The 14,945-nt window shown below is 43.2% G+C and overlaps 1 pseudogene; it reads right to left on the bottom strand.

The window, feature by feature from the left end:
- Nucleotides 1-960: 960 nt before the first annotated feature.
- LOC133087197 (dnaJ homolog subfamily C member 14-like) lies at nucleotides 961-1,672 on the bottom strand (annotated as a pseudogene).
- Nucleotides 1,673-14,945: the final 13,273 nt, after the last annotated feature.

The raw sequence follows: 14,945 nt of genomic DNA, 5'->3' as shown, positions 1-14,945 counted from the left end.
CATATTCTTATTCTATTTCTCATTGAAAGTATGATCAGATGCAGTTCCTAAAGCTCTGTGCGTTGGGAAGATTTCCTCTCACTGCTGCCCTTCAGAACCGCCCCTGAATGGGGCTGTAGAGCAGTAGCAGTCCATTAACAACTTGCACTCACAGACTGAACCAACCCACATGGGCACCACGCTCAGCCTTTTTTCTCTTCCGTCAGTGAGTCATAAAGGACCACACCTGCAGCTATTGGTATGAACCGAGGGAAAGTGTCCCAAGCAACAGTGGTGGACAACATGAAAGTTTGAGCCACTTAGCTCATGCAGCTTATTTGTGTTCTCTGGTCCTAGTTGCACCAGATCCCGGGTGTACCACTTCTATCTTATGATCTATTGCTGCTGGACCTGCCCAAACTTATGACTTAGTAGGTCTGACAGAACCAGCTCAAACAAATGTTTGTGACTACATGGTCATTCGCACTCCATGGTTAGGTACCTTATCTCTACTGGGTCCCAGGAGCATGACAAGAGTTGATTTTCAAATGGCTGGAATCGTTCAAGGGGGATTGGGGACCCAAGATTTTTTTTTTTAAAGGGGGGGAAAGTGTCATCAACTGTAGAAGCAAAAGACAAGACAAAGGCATACAGACCCCAGGGAAACACTCAGTTCCCACACTACTATGGGAGATATTGTCCAGCCCAGGTCCAGGCCCTAGGTTCTTTGTCCTAGCCACCCCCTATTTCTTTGATATTGTCAGGAGACAAGATTCAGTTCCTGGGTGCTGGTGGAGGAGGGAGAGTAGTTCCAGGGCTTCCTATAAGTACTGAGTGAACAATTTGAGCTTAAAATTTTCCCTTTTTTAAGTATTTAAAAATAAACAAATCAAAACTCCATCCTGCGCTGTACACAGCCCTTTTGACTCCCTGACATTGATTTGTGGAAAGAGAGGGGGTGTCAACGTTGGAAGGGCCTCCTCAATTTCTTCCCCCACTTCGGTTTGGCTTCTCCTTTGGGTACTGTGCTGTTGGGCTTGGAGGCTGCAGTGGCCCCAGGGCCCTGCGGAGGAGCTGCAAAGAAGTTCCCGTTGGACACATGGCCTGGGAGTACTTGAAAGATCTGGCTCAAGAAATCCTGAAGGTCAGCAGGAGGGGCATCTGGGGTAGCTCTCTGCCACTCACTGGTGCCTGGCATCCATGAGCCAAATGAGATGTGATAGGGGACTCTGTGGGTATCTGGGGAGATTCCCACATGCTGGCATCCAGCCCACTCTGTGATGTCATACACCTTTCCATCCATCAGCGCAAAGTAGGTAATCTTGAGGCCCAACATGCTTGACTCAGCCCCAAATTCTCCTTCTTCAGCAGGATGCAGCCTATTACACTCAGCACAGTATCTGGCACTCTTAGGTTCCTGGTCCATTTCAAACCTCCTATGGTTTTCCCTGGCATCGGCTGCACATCATAGTATTCATTGCTTCTTTGAGGTCATCCTGCAGCTTGGACAGAAACTCATTCACTGACTGGCTCAGCTCATTCTCTGCCATTCGATTCATCTCATATTCCTTCCATCTTTCAGGGTTGCTGACAATGTCCCAAGCTGCCCGCAAAACCTTGAAGGCCTCCTCATCCCGGGGATGATTATTTTTGTCAGGGTGAACCATCACTGCCAGCTGCCTATAGGCCTTCTTCAGTTCAACATCCGATGCTGTGGCTCCAACCCCTAACACATGAAAAGGGTTTAGCTCATCCTCGGGAACCCCAGACGTGGTCAACAGTCGAACCACTTCCTCTTCAGGCTGGCAGTAGCAACCACTAGCTACAGGTGCATTCCCCGCCTATTGGTCCTCTGCTTGACCCAAGGCCAACTCCAGCCAACCCCACTGAACTATTCTTACCAGCTGCTGCCACGGCCTGCTCTCTCTCAGCAGAATCAGGCACTGCTGCCAGGTGGGAGAAGCCAGCCAAGAAGAGCCAGGTGGCTTTACCCCTCCGGCCTAGCCGGTCACTCAGTGCTACCAGAAACCTCTAGCCCAACTGTAGGCAGCCCAACAAAAGGGCCAGAGCTGAGAGCAGCAAAACACCCAGTAGCCTAAGAAAACGGGTGAACAGCCCTACCCCATAGCAAAACCCTTGGCTCAGAAATTGGAACATCACCTGGTCCCAGCCCCCCAGCCGCCCTGCCCAGAACTCCCACCCAGACACAAAAAAGGTCCAGATCACTGCCTTTCAACTGCCTGCGTGCATGGATGAGATGGCCATAAGTTTCCACGTACTCCCCCACTAATACCAGCAGTTCGATCAGCCACCAGAAACCTGCCTGTCCAAGCTGACACAGTTCCTCTGTCCCCCACAATTCCAGTCCTCTGCGCTAATCTGCCTGACTCCGTTTCCTACCCAGCCGATGTAGACCAGGGGATCTGGGATCGCTGCGTCCACCCTCCCAAGTATCCTCCTTGGCTGGAACGCGGTGCCGTTGTCTCCAGGGTGCAGGTTTCTTTCCACTGGGCACACGTGAAAAATCACTGGGAAACTTAAGAGGTTCCTCCTCATCATATTCCTCTTCCAACTCTTCATCTTCCCCCAAAGCGAAGAGCTGCGGTAACTCCTCCCCGGCAGAGGGCCAGGAGGAGCTACAGAGCAGCTCCCCCAGCTCCGCCTCCTGTTCACTCTCTGCTCCGGACCCAAGATTTTTAAGTGCATTGACTCAGATGTCCCATCTCATGTATTAGGGTCCCATTCTTCCCAACTGGTACCCTGACTTTGTTGTGGCAATCCTGCCGAGGTTGAAAGTTTAATCTCTTCTGGAGCTTTGTTCTTCTTGGAATTAAGTTCTGGAGCTGATCTTCAGTCCTTTCTGCCCTTTGGCTGCAGCAGGGCAATGCCCGGAGAAGGATGCATCTTTGAGCCATTAGCAGCCAACACACCAGGGAGCTAGAGGAATGAACGCCTTGGTTCTGCAGGGGGATCTTGAAGGTGAACAAGGGCTTCCGCTGCAAGCCCTATGAATAAGTACTGAAAAAAATGCCTATTTTACAACAGAGGAAACTGAGTCTCCAAAGCCACAAAGTAACTTGCTCAAGGCTACACAGATAGCAAATAATGCCCCATTATTTGAAACTGGTTTGTTCTGAATATTGAATTAAGAATCTTAACCAATATGTTATATTCCATGAGTGTGTTTGCCAAATATCTCAGCTTCAAAAACCTGCTTAGTTACTTGGACAACCCTCAGTTAACTTTTGGATTACTTTCTGTGATAGGCAGAATAACAGTCCTTCCAAATATGCCCATGTTCTTATCCTTAGAACCTGTGTATATGTCACTTACATCACAAAAGGGACTTTGCAGATGTGATTAAGTTAAAGACTTTGAGATGGGGGAGATTTTCCTGTATTATTTGGATGGGACCAAACTGAATCACATGGGTCCTTAAAGCAGAGAACCTTTCCAGGCTGTGGTCAGAGGGAGATGTGACTACAGAAGGGTCAGAGATCCAGTGTTGCTGACTTTGGAGATGGTGGAAGGAGTCTATGAACCAAGGAATGTGGATGGTCTCTAGAAGCTGGAAAAAACAATGAAATGGATTCTCCCCTTGAGCCTCCAGAAAGAAATGCAGCCTTGCTGACACCTTGATTTTAGCTCAGTGAGACCCATGTCAGACTTCTGGCCTGCAGAACTGTAAGATAATAAATTAGTGTTATTTTATGCTACTAAGTTTGTGGCACTTTGTTTGTGGCAGCAGTAGAAAATGAATACACCTTCCTTTGAAATTATTCCTGTTTCCCTCCATTTGTGTAGCTGTAAGAGTTGCACAGTCTCAACTGAAAAAAATTTTTTTATGGTGGTGATGAAAACCACTAAAACCCACTGAATTGTGCACCTTAAAATGGTGAATTTTGTAGTTTGTGAATTATGTCTCATTTTTTAAAGAAAATATATGTGCTTCTTAACAGGGTTATCATTAGGAGGCAGAGAGAAAGGGTACACAAAACCTTTATAAAACTACAACGTGCAATTTTTAATGAGGATCAGATATATTAGTTGGGAGTTTCATTGTTGTTGTTGTTTGTTTGTTTATGTTTTAGTGGAAAGTAACAGAAACCTAACCTGAGACTTTACTGATTCACATAACCAAATCACAGGATGCCATAGGCCTGGAATTAGAGATTCCAAGGGGGTCACATTCTCTCCATCTCTCATCTTGGCTTTTCTTTTTTTAAATTTAATTAAATAATTAAGCAGTTTTATTGAGGTATAGTTGATCTACAATATTATATAAGTTTCAGATGTACAGCATAGTGATTCACAATTTTTAAAGACTATACTCCATTTATAGTTATTATAAAATATTGGCTATATTCCCTGTGCTGTACAATATATCCTTGCAGCTTATTTATTTTATACATAGTAGTTTGTACCTCTTAATCTCCTACCCCAATCTCGTCCCTCCCCACTTCCCTCTCCCCACTGATAACCACTAGTTTCTTCCCTATATATGTGAGTCTGTTTCTTTTTGTTATATTCGCTAGTTGTTTTATTTTTTAGATTCCTCGTATAAGTGATAACATACAGTATTTGTCTTCATCTATCTGACTTATTTCACTAAGCATAATACCCTCCAGGTCCAACCATGTTGTTGCAAATGGCAAAATTTCATTTTTTAAAATGGTTGATTAGTATTCCATTGTGTATATACATACCACATCTTCTTTATCCATTCCTCTGTTGATAGACACTTAGGTTGCTTCCATATCTTGGCAATTGTAAGTAATGTTGCTATGAACATTGAGGTGCATGTATCTCTTCAAATTAGTCTTTTCATTTTCTTCAGATATATACCCAGGATTAGAATTGCTGGATCATATGGTAGTTCTATTTTTATTTTTTTGAGGAACTTCCATACTATTTTCCATGGTGGCTGCATCGAGTTACATTCCCACCAACAGTGTGTGAGGGTTCCCTTTTCTCCACATCCTCACTGATATTTATTATTTGTGTTCTATTTGATGATAGTCATCCTGACAAGTGTGAGGTGATATCTCATTGTGGTTTTGATTTCATTCTTCTGATGATTAGTGATGTTGAGCATTTTTTCATGTGCCTGTTGGCCATTTGTATGTCTTCCTGGGAAAAATGTCTATTCAAGTCTTCTGCCCATTTTTTAATCAGGTTGTTTTTTTGATATTGAGTTGTATGAGCTGTTTATATATTTTTGGATATTAACCTAGAAGTAGAGTCAGATGTACACCTTGAAGCTGTCTCTGTTTGTCCTATGAGAGTACCTTGAGCTGTAGGGAGAATAGATATCCATTTTCTGGGACAACTCAGGGTGTAATAGGACCTTCTGTTTGTGGGATTTGGCAAAAACTGTGTCTCTGAGTCAAAGTTCTCTACACAAACAGGTACAGAGGGACAAACACTCCTTCCTCAGCTGCATAACTGGAAGCGAGGGAGATTTGGGAGGACCAACAACGTGGTCCTGATAATCTCAGTGGCAGGGAAGGGCAGTGATTCCATTTAAATAAAATTACCTTATGCAAAGGGACATTCTAGACTGGGCACCACATTCAACGTAAGGCCCTAGGAGTTTTTAGGGGAAGGAATGATTTTTGCCTTGGTTTGTGGCTCGTTCTAGTAGCTTTTTCTGGTGCAGTGCTTTGAGGCACAGTGGCTGAAATGGGAGAGGGTGTCAACTAAAAAGAATTGTGACATTAGCAATCCCCTAGGTGGGTAGCCCTGACTGAAGCTTGGGCAACATCAGTGGTACCTCAGCATCACTCCCAGGTGGCTTTACAGAGCAAAGCCAGTTTCGGGGAGGGGGAGGGGTAAGATGTGACAGGGTGAGAGAGTGGCATGGACATATATACACTACCAAATGTAAAATAGATAGCTAGTGGGAAGCAGCTGCATAGCACAGGGAGATCAGCTCGGTGCTTTGTGACCACCTAGAGGGGTGGGATAGGGAGGGTGGGAGGGAGGGAGATGTAAGAGGGAAGAGATATGGGAACATATGTATATGTATAACTGATTCACTTTGTTATAAAGCAGAAACTAACACACCATTGTAAAGCAATTATACTCCAATAAAGATGTTTAAAAAAAAAAAAACAAAAAAAACCCAGTTTCCAACAGTGCCACCTCCTGGCAGTAAGAACAATGACAGTGGCTGGGCTAGTAGACTCTGCTCTTGGTCTGGACTTGACTACCTCCTTTGGGACCTGGAGTAAGTCCCTGGGGGGGAGATGTGTGGAAAGAAAGGCCTCAAGAGGAAGCTGGCTGAAACTCTGTGCCCGTTGGCATTCCTGATATGAAATGAACCCCTTGCTTTATCCTCTCTAATCTTCTACTGGCTGTGAATTTTCTGCTGGGATCTTCAGAGCCCATCCAATTGGGGAGGAAGTGAATTGAGAAGGAATCAGAAGGAAGGAAAAGCAAAGGCAAAGGTCTGGAGGCATGGTGCTTTTAGGGAATGATGAGGTGAGTGTGGCTGAGGGGGCCTTGCATGCCATCACAAGAAAGAAGACATTTTCCAAAACCCATGATGGTTTTGAAGCAAGACATTGACTTGGTCTAGGTCTGACCTACAACCACGGCAGCAGCAAGACTGGACAGATCAGATTTGAAAGATGTTTGTAAGGTAGAGGCAGCAGTTTGTGAGGCAGAACAGGAAGAGAAAGGATCTGTCAGACTTCAGAGAGGTCTCCATTCACCCCCTCAGGGACCAAAGTGTCAGTTTACCCCCCGGGGTCCCCCACTAGGCTCATTAAGAAGTCTGAGTGGGACCCCGTGCAGAGCCTACGTTTCTTTAAAAATACCAAGCACAGATAGGAAGCATCCATTCTGAGGTGGGGTAGGGGGAGGACAAAGGCTTCCTGAGCTCCCAGAATAAGAACTGACTTAGGGCTTCTACCCTGACTCTCAAAATATGGGCTAAGGAAGGGTCTTTGGAACGGGGGGGTAAGGCATCTGTTCTACCCTGGAATCTGGGGGATCTGAATCTATCCTCATCACTACACCCCAACTTTCTGCACTGGGTCTTGATCAACACCCTGACCACGACTTCCTCATCTGGGCCCAGACATTAGTATCCCTTGTAGATCATCAGGTGGGTCTCTCTGACTTATATAAGTTGCCCCTACCCCAGGCATTGCATTTTTTCTACCTCCCCAGCTCAGCTTCTTCAAGACTGACTGATTGTCTGACCTCCACTCTCTCCTTTCCTACATCCTCCTTCCTTGGCAACACATGCATGCCCTCCTACCAGTTCTGGAAAATCCTGGCCAGAAAGAGATGACACAAATGTGAAACAATACACATGCCAGTCCCTTTTGCAACGGCTGCTGAGAGCCGGAGCTGGGACCAGCGACCCAGATTTAGTCTCACTTGTACCTCCGGCTCACCCTGGGAGCTCTCTGTGTTTCCGCATCCTTATCTGTGAAATGAACCTTATGTTGCCCTACCTTTCACAGAGCAATCGGGAGAATCAAGCAAGGGAATATTTCTGAAAGTGACATATTTCTGTAAGCTCTGGTTATTTCCACTTCCTTGTGTTCCAGGTATGGATTCTTTTAAATTACAAGAGTCTAAAAGTCCATTTGTCTCTAAAGTAAGTCCCTTTTTCTGTAACAAAAAATAATTAAAGTCCTTTACCTAACCTTATTACTTAACTCATTTCTGCCCATTTGAGCATCTTTCTGTTTAAAAGGTTTTGGCTGTGCTTTTCAGTTCCTTAGCAGCACATAAAGTAATTTCCAGCTTTCAGCTTCATTCTAGGGGCAAAGCCACCCCACCATTTCCTCAATAGTGGTAGCTGTTGTAGCTGGTTCACTCAGAATTTTTGAAAATGTAGGGATGAAAGCATGGAAAAAGAGGTTTGAACCATGGTTCATTCATTCACTTAATAAACATTCACTTGGTGGGAAATATGTGGTAGATGGTAAACTGCATGACAGTGTCTTTGCATATTTGTTTATTGATGGGATATGTTTGTTTAGTATACATATTTGTTGTTTAATTTATGTTTGTTTAATGGCTGAATGGCTGAATGGCTGAATGACATACCCCTTCCTTCACTTCCTTAGGTTTCCCTGGCTGGAGCCCTGGTTTCTCTGATAATCACAGTATACAAAAACATGTGTGCACTCGCTGCTCTGGCACAGTGCTCAGTGCTGTGCATTTAATTCTCACAGTAACTGACCGTGGTAGGTGCTATTGTCATTGCCATGTTTTACAGTTGGGGAAACTGAGGCTTAGGTTGCCACTGGCTTAAGTACCACGTGAGTCCAGGAGTTACGTTCCATCCACAGAACGGCACATTGCAGGAAGCTGGTCAGCGGTTTGATCTGTAAGTAGATCTGACACAAAGCAGGATAATTTTTGGAGACATTAATCCTCATTTCCCTCTTTCCTGCTCCCATTTACTGGCTCGGTTATTTCTTGTCCTGGGGAAAGTTTAATGTAGGGCAGGCAGGGCAGAAAGACTGATTTCTTCTCTTGCTTTGTTTTCCACTGGCTGAGATCCAGATGGTGTGCTCCCAACTCTGAGCAGAGTTTCAGGCAAAAGGGCTGTAAAGTATCATTTTTGTTATGCACTTGATAGAGTGATTACTTAGCAATTTTAATATTTCAAGAACTGACCTACTGATGCCGACATACTTGCATTTTTTCCCCTCCAACCCAATTATTTCAAGTGGAGGAAAATCTATTGTAAAAAATATAAAGGTTGCAAAAAAACAAAAAATGAAGTGACCCATCAGAGCTATTACCAATACAATGAAGGCTTTGAATAAAATCATTAAAAATGAAATTGAAAAAACACTTCTGCAGATCTGCTGAGATCATTATCGTAAATACAATATACATGCAAGTTTTGCAAAATAGGTTCTTCATTAATTTTATTTTGACAATTCCCATCTTTGTCTCTATGGTAGAATGTCTTTCTGCATATTAAAAATTAAAAGCCATTTAAGTAACACAATGGGATAGCCATGATTAATAGAGCTAGTGCTGTTAACCGTGGACGCTAAAGCAATTGAAAAAAATGGAAGTAGTAACACACTTATAATTTTGCTAATGTCACATTACAAAGAAGAATACTTTAAGTTTAAAATATTTTTAAATTTTTAAAATTTGCTTGTAAAGGCAACGGCTTTGTCAAGTTTTTCCTTAAAGTTTAAGATTTCATATCTGTATATATAGTTTTTGTTTATCAAAATGGGTACCATTTTATGAATAAAGTTATGTGGTACTTACTTATAGAAAAATAAGTTCTTTGTGTTGTCCACAGAAAAGTTTGGATCCTGTTCTACAAGAATATAGGAACCTGGATATATTTTTCTAATTCTGAATAAGGCTCAGAGTTCATTGTAATTGGAGTAGGTAACTCTGCTCTAAGTTTCAGGAATTTAAGTAATTTAAGGAAATGTGAATAGTGGTCATGTGGGAAAAAACTTAGATGATTTGAACTTGGTAATATTGAATACTTCAAAATGTATAATTCAGGCTGATTTTCCTTTTTGTTTCTTACCAGGATAAAATGTTATTATTTAGTCAATAATGAATGCAGGTTGATACTAGAAAATGTTGGTCCATTTATGGCTCACTATATGTGTCTGTGTAATGAGAAGAACTGGCAGGGGAGGGGTCTTATGATACCTTGGAGGTACCATGTGATACAGAGGACAGATCAAGGTCATGTGACTTGGCTTCTCTAGCCTTCAATGTGCTCATCTGTAAAGTGGGGATGGTAAGTAAGGCCTACCTAGAAGAATGGAGACAGTGCATGCAAAGTGCCTGGCATGTAGTATGGGTTCAATATTATCTTGATGTTATTATTATTCCAGATGAGAGTCTATCTTAGCATAGGCTGTTATGCCCTATAGTTATGTTACTTATGTGATAGCTCAAGTAAAATTATTATTCTTTGAATTGCACCCAATTCAAACAAATGTGAAGGATTGCTGAAGGCATTTGTTTAACTTACTGTTGAGAATAACAATTTATTTAACTCGATATTATGCATGTATACTTTTGATCAGATGACTTCAATGTACTCTCAAATTCAAGTATTTTGAATTTAAAATAGCTTTGAAACTATTTTAACATTTATATTTTTAAAAAAGAAAATAAGAGACTAGCTCTTGAAATTGTAAAATTGAGTGATATGCATATAATTCAAAACTATGATCTGGAGATTTTTTTATGGGGTTTTTATGAGATTTACATTTTGTGCTCTTCTCTGTTGTGGTTTGAAATGCCACAAAATGTGAAACTTTGCATCTACCCCTAACCTTTCCTTCTTCCTTCTAGCTTAAGACTAGTGACTGCACCAAGGATCCCAACCCCTCTCTCTTCTAAGAACCAGGGTAGTGGGGAGACCTTAACTTCCACTCTCAAATCCCCATCTGGGTAACATCCTAATTTTCTCTTTCTCAGAGCCAAACTTTTCAGGGTGGTTAATGCTTTCTCCACAGTCTCAACAAATTGCCATCATGTTCACTTCTCAACCCACTTTATCTTGGCTTCTATATCTAACATTTCAACAACTCTTCTAACAGTTACCACTGACTTCCATGACACTAATTCCAAGAAACACATTTTATACTTGGTCCTTGTTGTCTCAGGAGCGCTTGACATCCATCTTTCTTTTCACGTGTTTCGACACTCCTTGTAGGCCATAACCCTTGGTGCTCCTGGTTTCCCTCATACCTCTCTGCTGGCTCCTTTTCCTCCTCTGGAGCCTCACACTTCTCTACCCAGTTTTTAAAATATTGGAATTACTCAAGGTAACAGAGCAACACGATTAGACACATTCATTCAAAAGTCCCCCGATTCACTGGTTGTGTCATTCAAAGGGACTGGGGAGAACAGTGCAACTGCTGTGTCATACAGGTGACAAGGAGGAAAGGAAAAAGGACCTTGAAATTCTCAGTCTGGTGATAAGGGGCTTAGGGCAAGCCCCTTTCCTTTTTTTGGATTTAATTTCCTTATTCGGAAGACAGGACAAGGTCTAGATAATCCATGTGGGTCCTTCCAGTTGTAACATTTATCCATTATACTGTATCTCTTTGCTTATCAATCTGTCCCCTCCACCAGATTGTGAGCTGTCCCAGGGAAAGGCCTCCCCTTTATTCACCTTTGTATCCTGGCATTGCTCAGCACTAGCTGGTATACAGGAGGCAGCAGTGAGTGTGGGGACTGAGTCTATACCTCCTTCCTGAACATTTCCATTCTCTTACCTTCAGGCTCTTGCGGGAGAAAATAATGGAACTATGAGTCCTTGGCCCTCTGTATGGAACCTGCTATGTAAATTCTATTGGTTCCTGTCTTTTAACAACTTGCTTGCCCATGCCCTCAACATTAACCATAGCAGCTGTTCCAAATCGCCACTCTGCTCAGGCACTCAATCCTCCCTGCCCCTGCCAGGGCAGATGATGCCTCTGAATCCTCTAAGAAAATTGAGGATACTTGGCATCAGAAATCTAATCTGCCCACTCCCTCCCCCTTTCTTGTCTCTTATACTTCTAACATGTTGGTCTTCCCAGTTGGACCCCTTCAAAAACTATGACTACTGTGTTAAATTAAGAGCAGAACAAAGTGATTTCTACCTAGCCTCAATACTTTCATAAAAATGTCCATCTATGAAGTTTCTGAGCCCCATCCCATCCAGCTCATCCATTCTATTCAATGCCCATTCATCCCCGGCCCCATTTTTTCTCTCTTATTGCCCCTCTCTCAGCACTTTTCAGCACCATCTCCCTTATGAACAAACACCAGGCTCCCTGTCATGAAAACAACCGTCATTTTAATTTATTCTTCCTCTTCTCAGCTCCTTTCCCACTCCCTGCCCTATGTTTATTCTCTTAGTATACGAACTCCCTGACCTGCAGTGTCTCCATTTCTTTGTTGCCCCCTTGCTTTGGAGATCGTTTCTATATTCCTCATTCTGCTCTTTCCTAAGTCTCCCCCTCCTCCCATATGTCTTCTTAGTTCAAGTAAATTAAATAAATATAGAACATCTACTGTGTGCCAAGCCCAAATCTGAGCTCCAAGGGAATCCAAGAGATGAAAAAAACAATGTTTGAATCACCATAGAGTTTCAAAACCTAATTAGGAAGACAAGTTGTATATACAAAGAGATACATAAAGAGGCTGCATAGGATTGCTGATTGTGGAATGAATAGTAAATGAAAACATGAACAAAGTGTCAAATGAGAGCTATAAAAATTAATGCTTTAATTGTTCACAGGATAGATTCCCAAGGGCGGGTGGTGGTTAGAGAAGCGTTTATAGAGGAGGTGAGTCATGAAGATGGTTTTGAGAAGAGCACGAGACACACAGGACAAGGGTTGGGGGGTGTTGGGGAGGGTGGTGTTAGGAATATTGATTCTTCTTCCTTTGTCTATCTCAATGAATAGAAACATAGGGGTCGTCCTAGATTTCTTCCCTACTGTGCCCACATCCAGTCAGTTACCAATTCCCATTAAAAATACACTCCAATATTTCTCCCACTCATTCTGCCTCTCTGTCCCATGAAATTCCCTGTCCAGGCCATCATCACATCTTATCTGAAAACTACAATAGCATTTGAACTGGTCTCTTAATTCAGGTCTTATACCCCCTATACACACACATAATTTGCTCCCGTAAGTGTTAAGATCCTGGGACGTGGATTCCTGAAACTGCTTCCTTACCCTCTGATGTCCTTGAGCAAATTGCATAATCTCTCTGTGTCCCAGTTTCCATATATGTAAAATGAGGATAAGTAAAATGCTAATACCAACCTCAAATTTTTAATATAAGAATTAAATGATCTACTACATATAAATCACTTTAGAACAGTACTTGGCACTTAGTCGGCACACAATGAGTATTTACCTGCTATTATTATCCAAATAGTCATCAGAGTGCTCTACTATCTAACCATGTAACTTTCCATCTTAAATCCCTTCAGTGGCCTAAGTAAAGTCTGAAATCCTTACCTGGACCTGCCAAGCATCATTATCTGTGTTGCTGGGGGCTTTTTCAATGGCCCCTGTCCCCTGTACTGCAGCTGAGGAAATTTAATTCAGTGGACATTTGCATAGGAATGCTGAGAGAAGGAAGGGATGGCTTCCCCAAAATGGGATTTTTGAGTCGCAGTAAGTATGGTAAGCCATTCTTTGACCAGAATAAATAATTTTCTAAATTCCTGTATCTCCCACTGTTGGAGTGGGTTGTAGATCTTCGCTCTCAATTAGAGGTAGAAAGAACACAGGCAATATCATAAGGAAAGTTTCTACTACATGAAATGGAGGTTGTGGAAAATCCACCTCTTCCAGCCTGGTGGGCTGAGGCAAGAATGGGCAGAGGTCAGGAAGCCAGTGTTCACGAGAGTAACTGATTTCTCCCATTGAGGTGAAAATCCGGGGAGGGGGAGTTTTGGATAGATGAGGGAAAAGTTGAAAGCACAGGGTTCCTTTTTGGGAGGAACCAGAGTGAAAATGACAGTGAAGCAGGAAGAAGGCCTGAGCTAGCACCCTCAAGCCTCTTTTAGGTTCCAGGGTATATTGTAAAAAGCCCCAAAGTTCCTTTGTTTTCCAAGGAAGGACATGAAATGCAGCTGATGGACTGGCCAGGTCTCAGAGGGATAACACCTCCAGCAAGAGCCTGGGTATGACTGGGTCAGCTAAGGTGTCCTCAGGCCCTGACCTTGCCGAGAGAACCAACTAGAAGTTCACCAACCCAGGGACCAGACCAGACTAGATCTCATGAAGCTTAGACTAGCCAGGACCCTAGGCATGGATCTGAGGTCTTCAGGCCGACCACCATGATGCAGTCTTATGAAGGCCACCATACACTCATCATGATTTGGGGAAAGAGCAGGGCACAGAGAAAGAATCTGAAAAATGAAAATGCCATGAGTCTCCCAGGAGAGACTGTATAAACCAGAAGATTCTGAGACACTGTCAAATAGCAACTTCTAGCTGAGGGATGAAGGTAGGAAGGAGGTGGGAAGATCTGGAGAAGAGGGAGCTGAAACACTTCATGTGTGGTGTACGATGGATTCAAAGGGCCAGCACTCGGTCCAGATGAAGTCATCCTCACTGGAGTGTGTCTTAACTATTACCCTGCCAAGTAAAATCTGGCTCCAGAGACTGGGGTTCCCAACCTGAGGAGTGCAAGGCAGTGAGGAGAGGAGAGCAGGGAGCTGTAGCAGAGACTGGGTTTATTGTTCTGGGCTGTAAATCCAACGCCTTACATGCGCCTGTTTTAGCATAAATAAATGAATGAATAAAAGAATTGTGGGCAATGTATAAAAAGCAGGCTGGGAGTGGGGGACAGCAGCTTGGGAAGTTAGTCCGTTGGTTCCTAGTTTACCACCTGATACGTAATAAGTACTAAAAACTCATCACTTTCTAATTATTTTACTATATTTTACCATTATCTATAATAATAGATAAGCTTGAGATTAATTATGTCTCTTGTATCCAGGGCTGGCTTCATGGGCCCAGGACCTGAGCAGTCACACGGGGCTCTGAACTCAAAAGGGTGCTTGGTTTAATGCTCTGCTGTCATCATCTTGAAATTGTTAATACATTTTTTAAAATTAATTAATTAATTAATTTATTTATATTTTTGGCTGTGTTGGGTCTTCGTTTCTGTGCGAGGGCTTTCTCTAGTTGTGGCAAGCGGGGGCCACTCTTCATCTTGGTGCACGGGCCTCTCACTATCGCAGCCTCTCTTGTTGCGGAGCACAGGCTCCAGACGCGCAGGCTCAGTAGTTGTGGCTCACGGGCCTAGTTGCTCCGCAGCATGTGGGATCTTCCCAGACCAGGGCTCGAACCCGTGTCCCCTTCATTGGCAGGCAGATTCTCAACCACTGCGCCACCAGGGAAGCCCTGTTAATACATTTTTAACAAGGGGCCCCACATTTTCATTTTGCCCTGGGATCCACAAATCTTGCAGCGGGCCCTTCTTGT

Source organism: Eubalaena glacialis, chromosome 3 (assembly GCF_028564815.1).
Source record: "Eubalaena glacialis isolate mEubGla1 chromosome 3, mEubGla1.1.hap2.+ XY, whole genome shotgun sequence".
Taxonomy (NCBI): Eukaryota; Metazoa; Chordata; class Mammalia; order Artiodactyla; family Balaenidae; genus Eubalaena; species Eubalaena glacialis.
Note: the sequence above shows the minus strand (reverse complement) of the source record. Positions and strands in the feature narration are given on the sequence as shown.